Source organism: Lactuca virosa, chromosome 9 (assembly GCF_052849685.1).
Source record: "Lactuca virosa cultivar CGN04683 chromosome 9, Lactuca_virosa_CGN04683_v6, whole genome shotgun sequence".
NCBI classification, from domain to species: domain Eukaryota; kingdom Viridiplantae; phylum Streptophyta; class Magnoliopsida; order Asterales; family Asteraceae; genus Lactuca; species Lactuca virosa.
Genome location: NC_136434.1, coordinates 209,044,157 through 209,057,328, shown reverse-complemented (window position 1 = coordinate 209,057,328; position 13,172 = coordinate 209,044,157). Strand labels below are relative to the sequence as shown.

General features: G+C 36.9%; 1 non-coding gene across 1 annotated transcript; it reads left to right on the top strand.

Moving 5' to 3' along the window:
* The first annotated feature begins 453 nt into the window (after positions 1 to 453).
* On the top strand, positions 454 to 560 carry LOC145141707 (small nucleolar RNA R71). Its single transcript, XR_013722901.1, has one exon. It is a non-coding gene; the product is annotated as a small nucleolar RNA R71 (small nucleolar RNA).
* Positions 561 to 13,172: the final 12,612 nt, after the last annotated feature.

The window sequence follows — 13,172 nt, the reverse complement described above, 5'->3', positions numbered from 1 at the left end:
TCCTCCTTCACCTTCTTGTACTCGTCATAGGGTAGCCATTCCTTCTTAGGTTTTCTCCAATCCTGGTCATACTTATCCCCTCTTGAATAACAAACTTGCGTCTTCCGGTTACCATTCTTGTCAAGGTCACAATCTTTAACTAAATGAGGCCCACCACAGTTGTCACACCCCACATGGATGGCATGGATGGATTGGTCCATCTTTGTCATCCTACAATCCATGCTCTCCAATTTGGCCATCAACGCCACCATATCACCCGTAGCTACGTTTACCTTCCCTCGAGTTGTGTCATTTCGAGGATTATGGTATTCTCTTGAGTGTTTAGAGAATTCTTCAATCAAATCCTTTATCACAGCTGGTGCTTTCTTCGTGAGTGGTCCTTGTGAGTCAAGGTGCTACCTGGTTGTCACATTCACTCCATCATAGAAAATGGAGACTTCCTATTGCACATTGAGGTCATTTTGTGGACAATTTCGCAGAAAACCTTTGTATCTCTCCCACGCTTCATAAAGTGATTTGCCTCCTTTCTGTTGGAAATTTGCGATTGCTTTCTTTAATTTTGAGACCTTCGAGGGAGGGCAGAACTGTTGAATGAATTCTTCACGTATCTTTGGCCATGTGGTTATTGATCCTGGGGGAAGTGCTTTCAACCAATCCTTCGTGATTTATTTGCCCTTCTTTTTACACAAAATTGATTCTGGATCTTCCAATGGTGGTACTACTATAGAATTAGTGCTCCGGGTCATAAACTAACTGAAACAAAACAGAAAATTATGCGTAAAACGAACAAAAACGAGAAAAAACGAAAACTAAAAACACGAAAAATATGTCATGTTCAAATATGACCACGGTGTGTTCAATCACAAAAACAGAAAAATAGATACGAAAATTAAAGCAGAAAAACTTGTAACTTTATATGAGATAAATCTCACACAAAGGATCGATAACAATTTGCAAATAAAATTAACTATTTAGAACCGTTCCCCAGCAGCGACGCCAAAAACTTGATACGTGTAGAGTGTACTAGTTATAATCCTAGCTAACTTAAACAAAAACAAATACGCGGTAGGCAGTGTACCTATTAATTAATAGTTTAGTGAAGGTAAGTAAGGTATCGAACACACATAATGGTAAACAATTAAAATTTCTACTAATATTATCTAATTTAAACAATGAATTAAAGAGGAGTTTTTCTCTAGTTTTGCAAGACTAGTAACTTAAGAAATTATTTAAACACTTAGCAAATGGCAATTAACGACTTAAAAGCAGAACAAAAGACAACCAGATCAAATAATATTAAAGAGACTTCCATTTAGATTCGATTCACTTATTCATATGGTTGATTTCGTGGCAAGTGCAATGGATTAATATATCATCACATACCGATTTCTAATGTGATTAAGTTCATGTTCACTATTACTAATCCTTTAGCAAACAAGTCAATTCAACCAGTGATCGGTTGATTAAACTAACAAGTTTCCTAGTGTTAAGTTTGAATCATGCAAGATTTGTACTAGTAGTTACTTAAATTGGTTGGTTCAATTAACTTATATATGGTTGGTCATCATATATAACTCACACATTAACTTACTTATTTTCTTGTTAACCTTAGGTTGTGTTCACAACAATAGGCTTACAACTTTGATGGTCACAAAATCATGAGAGGTCAGGAATCAATAAAGATGTTCATGTAATCTCAATAACTTATTAATCAACAGAAAATAATTGTCATTAACACATAAGGTTTTTTTAAGAAACTTAGCATGATAAATAATCAATTAAACATAATACAAAGCCACTAAATCAAACCATAATCATAAGATCCTCTACTCTAAACGAAAGTAGGGTGTTTAGCCCATGACTTTAGTAGAAACAATCATAAAAACGAAATTCATCAATGCAAACATGATCTAAACAAAGGAATTATGTAAGTTACTAATGATTTTTTTTCCTTAGATCTCTTCAATTCAAAGCTTCTAATCGAATTCTAAAATCTACAACTCCTAGGGATGTCTCTGGCCTCCAAAAGTCGATAAAAACTCCAAGCATTCGTTAGGGTTCCGAACAGAAAATGATCTTTAAATAGATGCTAAAAATCGACGCAACACATCGTGTTTATGGACTCAACACGTCGTGTTCTTCATTAAAAATGCATGTACAGAAAGAAACTATTTTATCGGGATTTTCCATATCAACACGTCGTGTTTAAGGATAACACGTCGTGTTCTTCTGCATTTTCATCTTCTTTCTCCAAAATCCAAGATCCAAGCTTCCAATCGCCAATTCCGCTTCCTTTTCCTTCCGAGCATGTATTTGTTATTGAAAATGAAATTTTAAACTAATTAAGTACCTTATGTTCAATATTTGAGACAAAAACTACATAAAGTATTAAGATAATGCATGAATTATATGACTAAATAATATGCCCATATCATTGAGAACCAATCTTCTACAAGTGGTTGGATGTTTTGTTCTTGGTGGAGGTTCCTTTTCATGGGATTCTAAGAAACAAACATGCATCACATATTCAATTAATGAATCTAAATTTGTAGCCCTTGCAGCAGCTGGAAAAGAAGCATAATGGTTAAGGAATTTGATCTATGAAATCCCTTTGTAACCAAAGCCTATATCACCTATCTCTAAACACTATGATAGTGTTGTTACCTTGGAAAAAGCATATAGTCAAGTGTATAATTGAAAGTTGACACATTTGGGTGTTAGGTAGATCATGGTATATGAGCTCATTACTCATGGTATCATTTCTATTGAGTTTGTTAAATCTCAACAAAACTTAGCTGATCACTTGACGAAGGGGTTAGCTAGAGACTTGGTGAAGAAGTCGGTTATAGGGATAGGTTTGAGGCCCACTTGATGTCTTTATGGGTAAGATACCCAATTCCCTTCTAATACAATTTTAGAAGTTGAATTCAATGTGGAAAGCTTACTTATGGAGATTGAAGCACATTTGTTTACTATATCCCAAGGTATATGCTTATAACTTGTATTGTTAAAGTAGGTGATTAAGTTCTTAATGGTTCTTTTGAAAAAGTTCATTAAAAGGTGCATGATATAGAAGGACTACCTATGTGAGTGTGAAGTGATGCCACTTCATAAAGCTTGGGCTAGGATTTTATGTACTCATGATTGGATAGGACACATGGCTGCAATAGTGTCAAGTGTGAAACATTATATATTGTGTTTAACTTATGTGTATAGTATCTTTAGTTACTCAAATGAGTTGATGGGTTCAATCCTTAGGATACCCTGATTCTCGAGTATTTGACATGTATATTATGCTAATGTGAAAATTCAATCTTCAAGATATTTTCATTTATGCGTAAGTTTGATTTATGTTTGCTTTTAGTTAATTCAGGATTACACTTAAATAGGGGATGACTGTTGATGATTTTAGTGTTATCAACATATTTCGGTGTAATTATTATTAATAATGAGATAGGTTGAGCTTCATTTACTAACCGAGCTTGGAGGTGTGGGGGTGCACACTTGGTGTGATAATTATGAACTCGGGAATACGAGGGCCTGGGGGCAGCGCCCCTGGGTGTAGGGTTCCAAGGGGCTACAACCCCCTGCCGGGTTCTACGGGAAGCGCCCCTAACGGGGTCCAAGGGGCAGCGCCCCGAAACCTAGACGAATTTTACATCGACTTCATGCAATTTCCCGCTAAAACTCTCCTCATGACATCTTGATGATGTAAGTGTTAGTTATGTATAATAACTACCGGTTTTGGTGTCCAATCTCGAGGAACCTCCATAACCACTTTTCCCTCTAGTAAAAGAACCTTTCTATGGTCCCAAAAAAGGGTTGGAACTCATATACACGAAAAGTATATTTTGTTCTCTCTATCTCTACAGAACACAAAACATCAAGGTATCTTTCTGTGTTTTGATTTTGGAAGTGGCCTGATTTTCAAAATTGCATTTCCTGGATTATCCCAAATCGGATTTTGTGATACCCTAGAGCATAAGGGTCTAAATCACAAATTTTGGAAAGTGATTGCAATCACGATCCTAGAAATTATCCAGGTTAATTGATATTCTAAGACACCAAAATCTTACTGTAACGCCCCAAAATTTCAAGGTAAAATTTTCATTCTTAATATAGTCAAAAAAAACCATTTATGTTTTACTCAAACATTTAGAAATATTTCATAATAAAACAGTTATCAGAGTACAATCCCAAAATCACAAAGTTGCAGAAAAACATCGGTGTATGCGCTGCAATCAAGCCGAACCCTTCCCTTTCAAATCGGAAGTACCTGAAACCATAAACAATAAACTATAAGCACAAAGCTTAGTGACTTCCCCAAAATACCACATACCATACATACAATAGAGAATACTATGTGCCAGCTATAGTCTTGCCATTATGCCATGAGCTATATCATGGTCTTTCCTTGCCAAGTCGGGGGCCAACACCCTGGGCCTTACAGACAAGTGCCAAGAGCCACCTCCTGGTCTTCCATGCAAGCATCACAAAGACAACAAGCATACAATCTACTTAATTGATAGGGTCCGAACACTGGTCTTTTACTCAAACATTTAGAAATATTTCATAATAAAACAGTTATCAGAGTACAATCCCAAAATTACAAAGTTGCGGAAAAACATGGGTGTATGCGCTGCAATCAAGCCGAACCCTTCCCTTTCAAACCGGAAGTACTTGAAACCATAAACAATAAACTTTAAGCACAAAGCTTAGTGAGTTCCCCAAAATACCACATATCCTACATACAATAGAGAATGCTATGTGTCAGCCATAATCTTGCCATTATGACATGAGCCATATCATGGTCTTTTCTTGCCAAGCCGGGGGCCAACACCCTGGGTTTTATAGACAAGTGCCAAGAGCCACCTCCTGGTATTCCATGCAAGCATCACAAAGACAACAAGCATACAATCTACTTAATTGATAGGGTCTGAACCCTGGTCTTGCATACAAATTTTCCAAGAGCCACCTCTGGGTCTTATATACAATGCCAAGGGCCACCCGTTGGTCTTCCAATAATACATAAGCCAATGGGTCGACATTGGTGCCTTCGACCCACAGTACAGCGAGGAGACTCACCTCAGACAGCTAAACCCCACAGATAAATATATGACTACAGATCCGCTAAAATCCCCGTGCTATCAATCATACAACAACATCCAATCAATAATTGGATCCCGACTCACACTAAGAGTCCAAAGTAGGGTAAACGACCTTTTTACCCTTTTTCAAACTTGGCCCAAAGCCATGGCCCAAACCAATGTCCAAAAGCCCAAAATCTAAAATAATCACCCAAAGCCCAAATATGACCTAATTTTCCAAATTGGCCCAATCCCATCATGGGCGTAATCCGAGTAGGCCCCATATCCTAAAAGACCCAAAATATCCATTGGTCAACTCTAGTCAAACTTATGGTCAATGGTCAAAAGTCAAAAGGTCAACAAATCAAGAAAGTCCAAACAGACTGAATACACCCTGCGTACTCAGTTGGTACGCCCAGTGTACACCGAGTCGACCCAGTACGCGACGTGTACCAGGAGGTACGCCCCGCGTACGCACACTGCTCACAATCCACTTAGAAAGGGTCTTAATCCTTTAAGCCAAAGCGTCCAATACTCAGAACTTGTTCCAAATCATGCATTAATTCATAAATTCACTGACTTTGAACTTTTGCATGGCTTAAATGGTCCCAAATCCAAGCTCTAACTTTACAACTTCAACAAAGGAACGAATACTCTTGTATGGGTTGATATTATCCATCAAGATTTAATTTTTATGCATTTAGGACACCTAAAACGCCTATATCTAAGGACCAAACTGTTGGAGCAAACTCATTCTCATAAAGGCAAACCAAAGAGACCAAAATGTGCCACAAACCACCCCAAACTAGATCCACCCAAAAGAGATGACAATATTAAAACTTGTTTACCTTCAATAGGTTGCAAAAGATGTGACGCAGTAAATTCCCATAAAGTCATAGCTCCCATCGAAATTTTGCTTTTCGGCCTCAAGGCCTAACACCCTCTCCCTCAGCTCGTCACGTTCATCCATGACGGCAGTAAATTCCGCCAAATCCAAGCTAACGTGACGCAGGCGCCCGACCGCAACCACCAAGTAAGGGGCAACCTAGGTCGCCGCATATTGCAAGTTGTTAGCCATATGGGAGTTAGAAACAAGCTCCAATGCTTCTAAGGTGGCTAGAGGGAACGCGTGACGGCTCGACTCATACACAACCAAATGTTGCGTAAGTAGAGACTCACGAGTAAGAGTCTATTCCGAGAGAAAGACATCCGGGGACACCAAAGGTGATGGGGGAGCGCCCACAACAGTTCTGTCTCTTAATGGAGACGAAGTAAAGCCAAAATCAGTTTAGAGGTTAACCTCCCACTTTTTCCCAAATTTGTCACCACCAAGATTGATGGAATCCTTCAGTTCTTCCTTTGGTTCATGAGGCGGTTATGTTGCCTCATTGTCCATCCCCTCCGACAGGTACGAAGCGTCATCATCGGGGATGGTGATAAAAACGTTGGACTCCCCCATTATGAAGTCAACGTTACGTCTCTTGCGAAGGCATTTGTCAATGGTGTTGACACCAACGTCTCCAGCAAGTGGGGAGTCCACCCAAGCTATTCGTCGCTTGGTAGTTGCCCAACCACCAACCAAGTGCCACATGCTTCTCTGTTTCGTCTTTATATTTTTGAGGTGGAGGGTAATCGCGAGAAACACCCTCAACGGGTGCATCCACCAAAGCCAAGTCAAATTGAGGAACAAACCCCTCGTCCCTAACAACAAGGGGTGCACCAAGCGCTAGGGCTCGATCAGCACTAACGGGCGATGGAAGGGTCTCTACTAGAGGTACCTCACAGTACTGGAGATTGCATTTATATTTGCCTCGCAGAACCGTTTGAAAGGACAAGATCCTTTCAATACCTACAAGGACAAATAGTAAACGGAATGCGGTAATATATATATTTTTTGTGTGTGTAAGGGGGAGGGGAGGAGAAGAGTACTTACCGTCCTTCTCCACGAAGAACTGGGGCATCATCCCCTCGGCCCTCCAGGCGGCACTTATCCCTGCCACGGCTAAGATGTAATCCTCCCAATCCTCTTCGTTGAAGCTGATACTCCTCAACGCCTGCGCCACAGTCAGTCTAGCACCCCGTATTTGTAGCCCCTGATCAGAAAAGACGGTTACCCAGGGATAGCCAAAGCCAAATAGGTTGCGATTCACCCATAACCACTTGTCTTGCTAGTTTTTCTTGGGTACTTTCTGGTTGACAATGAACACATGTATGCCCCCCACCCCCACCCCCCCCCCCCCTCCCCAAGAAAAGGTATGGATGCCAGATTGGGTGGAGGAGTTGAAGTTAGATTTGAAGGCCCAGAACTGAGGAAGCACTCCAAGGGCTCGACATGCCAATTCAAACCCCACAATCTTGTTGACGACATTAGGAGTCAGGTCATCCACGCAGAACCCGTACTAACGTATAATATCATTAAAGAAATTGGTTGTCGATGGCCTCAAACCCGCCTCAAATAGTGGAATGAGGACTCCAACTATGCCCTCCGGTGGCTGACATATGCCAACCCCTTTTCGTGGAAACAGCATCCCATGTTCAGGCATGAAACCGAACTGGGTTTAAAGAGCCTCGAACTCATTTGGGGTTGGCTCGATTTTGGATTGTGGTTTCGCCATTTTTTCTTTAGAGCAAGAACAGGAAAGAAGAAAGGGTAAGCAATGAGAAGACGGAAGAAGTTGAAGAATGGAAAGTGTATAAAGTAAACTGTTCCTGATAAGGAAGTTTTAAATGAAGAGCGGGAATACTGAACCGTCACCATGATGAAACTGTCTGCGCTGACCGCTCCATCACATCAACGAACGTCCAGTCCATCTTCACTGAACACGTATTCTGATCAAGGCTAGAACAACTCAGTTACGCTATGCCAAATGCTAACATCTACTAGCCTAGGGGACTTGTTAACGTATCCCTATAGGAATACGTTAAAGATAACAAAACTGCTATCATTAGAACGACCTAGTCAACGTCACAACCTGTCCTTGCGCTAGACCCGGGCCCTCGCCATTGCACTAGGACCCTGATGCTTCTCACCCTCACGCCCAGGTCCAATTCCAGACGACAATCTCCAATCTATAATAAGCCAAATCATATTTGGTCGTTTCCTAGAGCAACAAGTATAGCGCTCAGGACAATGTCCTCTGTTTATTATGCACCAGTAGCAGATGACCACAAGTGGTGCACAATCCACAAATAGGACTCCTCCACGTCCTGTCGGCCTAGATAGGGCAAATGATACTGTTTGGATCATGTGTGGAGAACAACAGGTATAAAAAGATCCCTGCTTCTCCAGAAGAAGGGATTGCTTCATCATATTGCTAAATTGATTAAGTTCAATGCAAAATTGATTAAAGTGGAAGATTCTTACCTACATAACCAATTGACAGCTTCATGAATAATCAAAAAAATTTGAGATTAAACAATCCATATTAGAAACATATTACACCAACCAATATGATTTTTTTTATCTAAAGAAAATTAAAAATGAAAAGGAATAGGAGCAGCCATCCTCATTTAAAGCCGACAAGTAATTATTAAAACGAACGTTAAACTCATTGTTTTCAACAAATACTAAATAAATCAAAATCAATTACATATATTAAAATTCAGATAGTGAAAAGATTCGAAAGAATAAGTTACCTGAGATTTAAGTATTCCTCTTTTCGCTTATGATCTTGTCGTCGGGTAGAGGATACAAGCCACAGTTGCCGGCGGTGGAGTTGGATCGCAATCGACAAATAGAGAAACGAGTTGAGACTAGGTTTAGGAGGGCACACCATATACTAGTCTAGATGTTTAATTAGCTAATTTGCAGGCTGTTTTTTTCTCCTTAATTATTGTAATGTTTAATTTCTATTGTATTCTTTTGCATCTGATCCTATAAATAAGAGTGTATAATTATATTATACACCTTTTTACTCTAATCCATTCATCTAATAATCTTATGGTTATAAATTTGGTTGTATGGTTCTATGAGTTTGTGGTAGTTCTACAATGATAATATATATATATATATATATATATATATATATATATATATATATATATATATATATATATATATATATATCAACTAGCCGTATACCCGCGCAATGCGACGGACGGCGAATAGTTTGTTTCGGCAATTCGTTTCTTTTCGGAACAAAAAGTAAAAATCTGGGAAACCACATGGACCATTTGTATAAATTTGTTTAAAAAAGATTTTCATCAATTTTAATCATCTGGTTATAATAACTAAAAAAGATAAACGCAAAACAACATACATGTAGTTACTAATGGTTGACTGTATAATATTAATCGCGCAACACTTCTTTATACATCAGATTTGAGGTATAGACTTTGTCATCGTTGAACATTTTGTAGGATTCACTAATACCTTTGAATTGTCACGTTATGTCCCTCTAGACACTGCAACATAAAGTTTCCTATGCGACAAAATAGTTTTCGGGCGGTGATTAGTTTTTCTTTAGGCGAACGTCAATTAATTCCATTTTGATGAGTAGTTTCTTGTTGGTGATTAGCTTCATTTTAACAGACAATGATAATTTCCTTAGAAACATATGATATTACAAAGAACATGAAATGCATCAACATATATCTAAATTTACGTTATGGTTTAAGGTTTAAGGGTTAATGTTTAAAGTGTAGGGTTTAGAGGATAAGTGTTAGTAGCACAGTCGTAGGTGGCGTTTTCAATGTGGGGATAGTGTGGCATATAGTTTTCTTTAAGACAAATAGTTTTACTCTTTTGAAGAATGACAATTTATTTTTTTCAACAAATAGTTTTTTGTTACTATCCTTAAGACTTTTGTATTGAGATATAATTAACAAAAAACAAAAAAAACTGACAACCGATGTTTGAGAAATTTACTTTATTAGGGTAGATGCAATGTATACGCAAAGATGCAACTTAAAAATGTAAATATAAAATGAAACTAAATCAAATAAGATTCAGTTTAATCACTTTCAGTTACTGAGCCTAGTTAAAATTATTGAGCCTAGTTAAAAAAAACAAATTCAAATTAAGTTTTCTTTTTTAAATAAACAGAATAATCCAAAAACCAAACAAAATAATACGAAGCTCATTCGGTGTGGGTTGGTTTTGATTTTTTTACAACACATAGCAATGTAGACTAAATAATCATATTAGTCAATGGATTTTTAGGTATCAAATCTCATGAAAAAGATGTCATAAAATCACGTATTTTTTTCATAAAATACAGTTTTATTTTTATTACAATATAACAATATAGATATAGAATTTGGAAATCTAACTACAAAACAAAAACAAAACAAAAACCAAAAAAAACTGAAGATGCTGTTTTTTAAAAGAAATAGACATTCGGAACACTTGTGTAAATATTTATTTTGGCTAAAATCACATTCATTCGCATAGAAAGCAACATAAATATTTATTACGTTTTAATCGTTTCTTAAACATGGCAAAAGAAATAATAATTGCAGTATTTATTATTATTATTTTTTTGCCGAATTATCTCTGAATTCCATAAGACTATTTTCGGGAAACTTCCACTATAAATTCCTCTTAGCTATTACAATTACAAACACTACACTCACGAATTACTATTAGTGTATTACTAAACTATATCAAGTGCTACCTGCTTTCGAGATGCATTTACTGTTACATGAACTCCATCGTATTCTCACACTTAACAACACGTAAGATTGAATTTTTAATATCCAATGATCTTATATTTTTCTTATTAATGATAATCTTATTGTCGATTTCAAGCTAAACCACACAATGTTTTTGCTCAATGGTGATTACCAAAATGTTGAAAAAAGCATTCTAGTTATTGATTATCGAAGAAAGCATTATGAAGTTACAAGGAAGCAGAGATGCAAATAAAAAAAAGGTTTTAAATAATAATAATAATAATATATTACCAGTCCCCAAGAAAGGAAAATACATATTTTTTTAGGTGTTGGTGGGGGTTTCTTGTGTGGGTTGCCTTTTGGCGTGTGTTTCTTTGGTTTCTTTTCCTGGCTAGCTGGTACTCTCTTTGCAGTTAAGGTGTTTGCATCTGTTACTACATGTGCTGTTCTTTGGCTCCCTAGGATTGTTTGTCAGTTTTTACCCCACTGCTTCTGTTCTTGCTTTGGTTTTTTCCCTTTTGCCCCTAGTTACTTTTAGCGATTGCTGTCATGTAGGTTATTTTACTGTCTTGCCCCTTTAATTTGTCCATATTTTCCCCTAGTGCCTTTTAGTGTTGATCTCTGATGGTTTGGGGTTGGTTGTGATTTGTGTGCATGTGGCTTGTGTACGGTTGGTGCTGGACCTTTTTACCCTCGCTTTGGTTTGGTGTTTCAGACCTGTTGGTTGTCTATAGCTCTGTTTTCCTTTTCTTCGGGCTTAGTGTTGTTGGTGTTTTTGTTGTCTTTACTGTGTTCTGCCTCTAGTTGGCTTTTATTTATTCTGTTGTTTGCTTTGCCTTTCAAACAAAAAAACATATTCTTTGCCAAGCTCAAAAGCGGTATAGTGGTAGCTATTCCTAGTTGGCTCTACCGACAGAAAACACAAACTCTATGGAAACTGAATTCTATTTTCTACTACAATATATGGTTGGCTATTCCCATCACTACTTCATAACTACGGGTGTAACAAAGACAAGAAATGCCAACATTGAAAAAATGACAATATTTTCTTCTTTTTGGTGCAATGTCATGATATTGTGGTCTAGAAAGACAATAATTACCTCTTTTCGGTGGTTTTTGTTTCCAACAACATTAGCATTGATGTTTCTCAGCAATGTAAATATTAATAAAGATAAGGAACATTATTCAAGTGATAATAAAAAGGTACATAATAGGAGTGAGTAAAACTAACATAAAAACTAATGCAAACTGGTTTGACCAGGAAACCTCCAAAGTTGGTAAAGAAAATCATGGATAGCTTTATTGATAAAAAAAATCAGCCATGGTCTTTTAAAATATATAAATATACAATGATTTTCTGAACATTTCCCTTCTTTCTTCTTTGGGTTTCTCTTCTTTGCATCAAAAATATAGAAAAAACGTAGATCACATACTCTGTAGGATCATATCGAACATTACGAATCACACTCTATCAATATGCATACCTCGATAAAAAAATCCAAGGAGAGTGGAATCCATTTGAAGGGTACCAGACTTGTCCAAGGACACATGAGTACCACACATAGTGTCTGCAAACCCACAACAAATAATATAATATTTCAAAAATCTAAAGTGAACACCTGTTTGAGGTTACAAAATCCATTCACTGGATCTAAAAGTTTTCATGAAAAAGTAAATAGAGATAAAACAATAACAACCACATGTTTTTAACCCTTATGTATCAATCTACATTTAACCTCTTATATTTACAATAAATTAATTAATAAAAACAAACAACTCACTTTTCCCATAATACTCTTTTTTCTCTCAACATGGCTGCAAAATGAAGATCCACTTTTAAAATTTACAAAAAAAAGAGGTTCTCACTAAAATATTGTCAGTAATTTTGAACAAATAACTGATCAAATAGAACTGTAACAAAACCATACAAAAAGGGTAATCAGGGTAATCAGATCAGCAAAGCCCATAGGAAAAAAGTTATTGTGCAATCCGTGAAATACGAAATCAAAGAGGTTGCATTCTGTTTTTTCAAACACACATATAAAGTGATACAAAAAGGGTAATCAAGGTGTTTTACCTATTTTGAGTCAATATAGAGTAGCAAGAGTGTTTGCGGAATATCATATTCATGTAAAGCACTGAAAAGAGACAAAACACATTTATTATAAATCATGTGATGGATTCCTATAAAAACAAACTTTGAGAATATCAGCTAAATTAGATAATACTGAAATATGAGAAAAGATACGAGACGCCAATATATATGCATTGCAGTGGATGTTTGTAATTACTGTATTATCATTTGGACGATATAAATTATAATATTATTTTATTAGTGGTTACTTGTATTATTAGCTTAATGGTTTGGACGTCTTAAAAAAATAATATTATTATGATGGTGGTTAAGGCGGCTGTTGAAATCAGGGTTTCTAGAAAAGGGGAGAGAACACATTAATATTTGTGGCTTCTTTC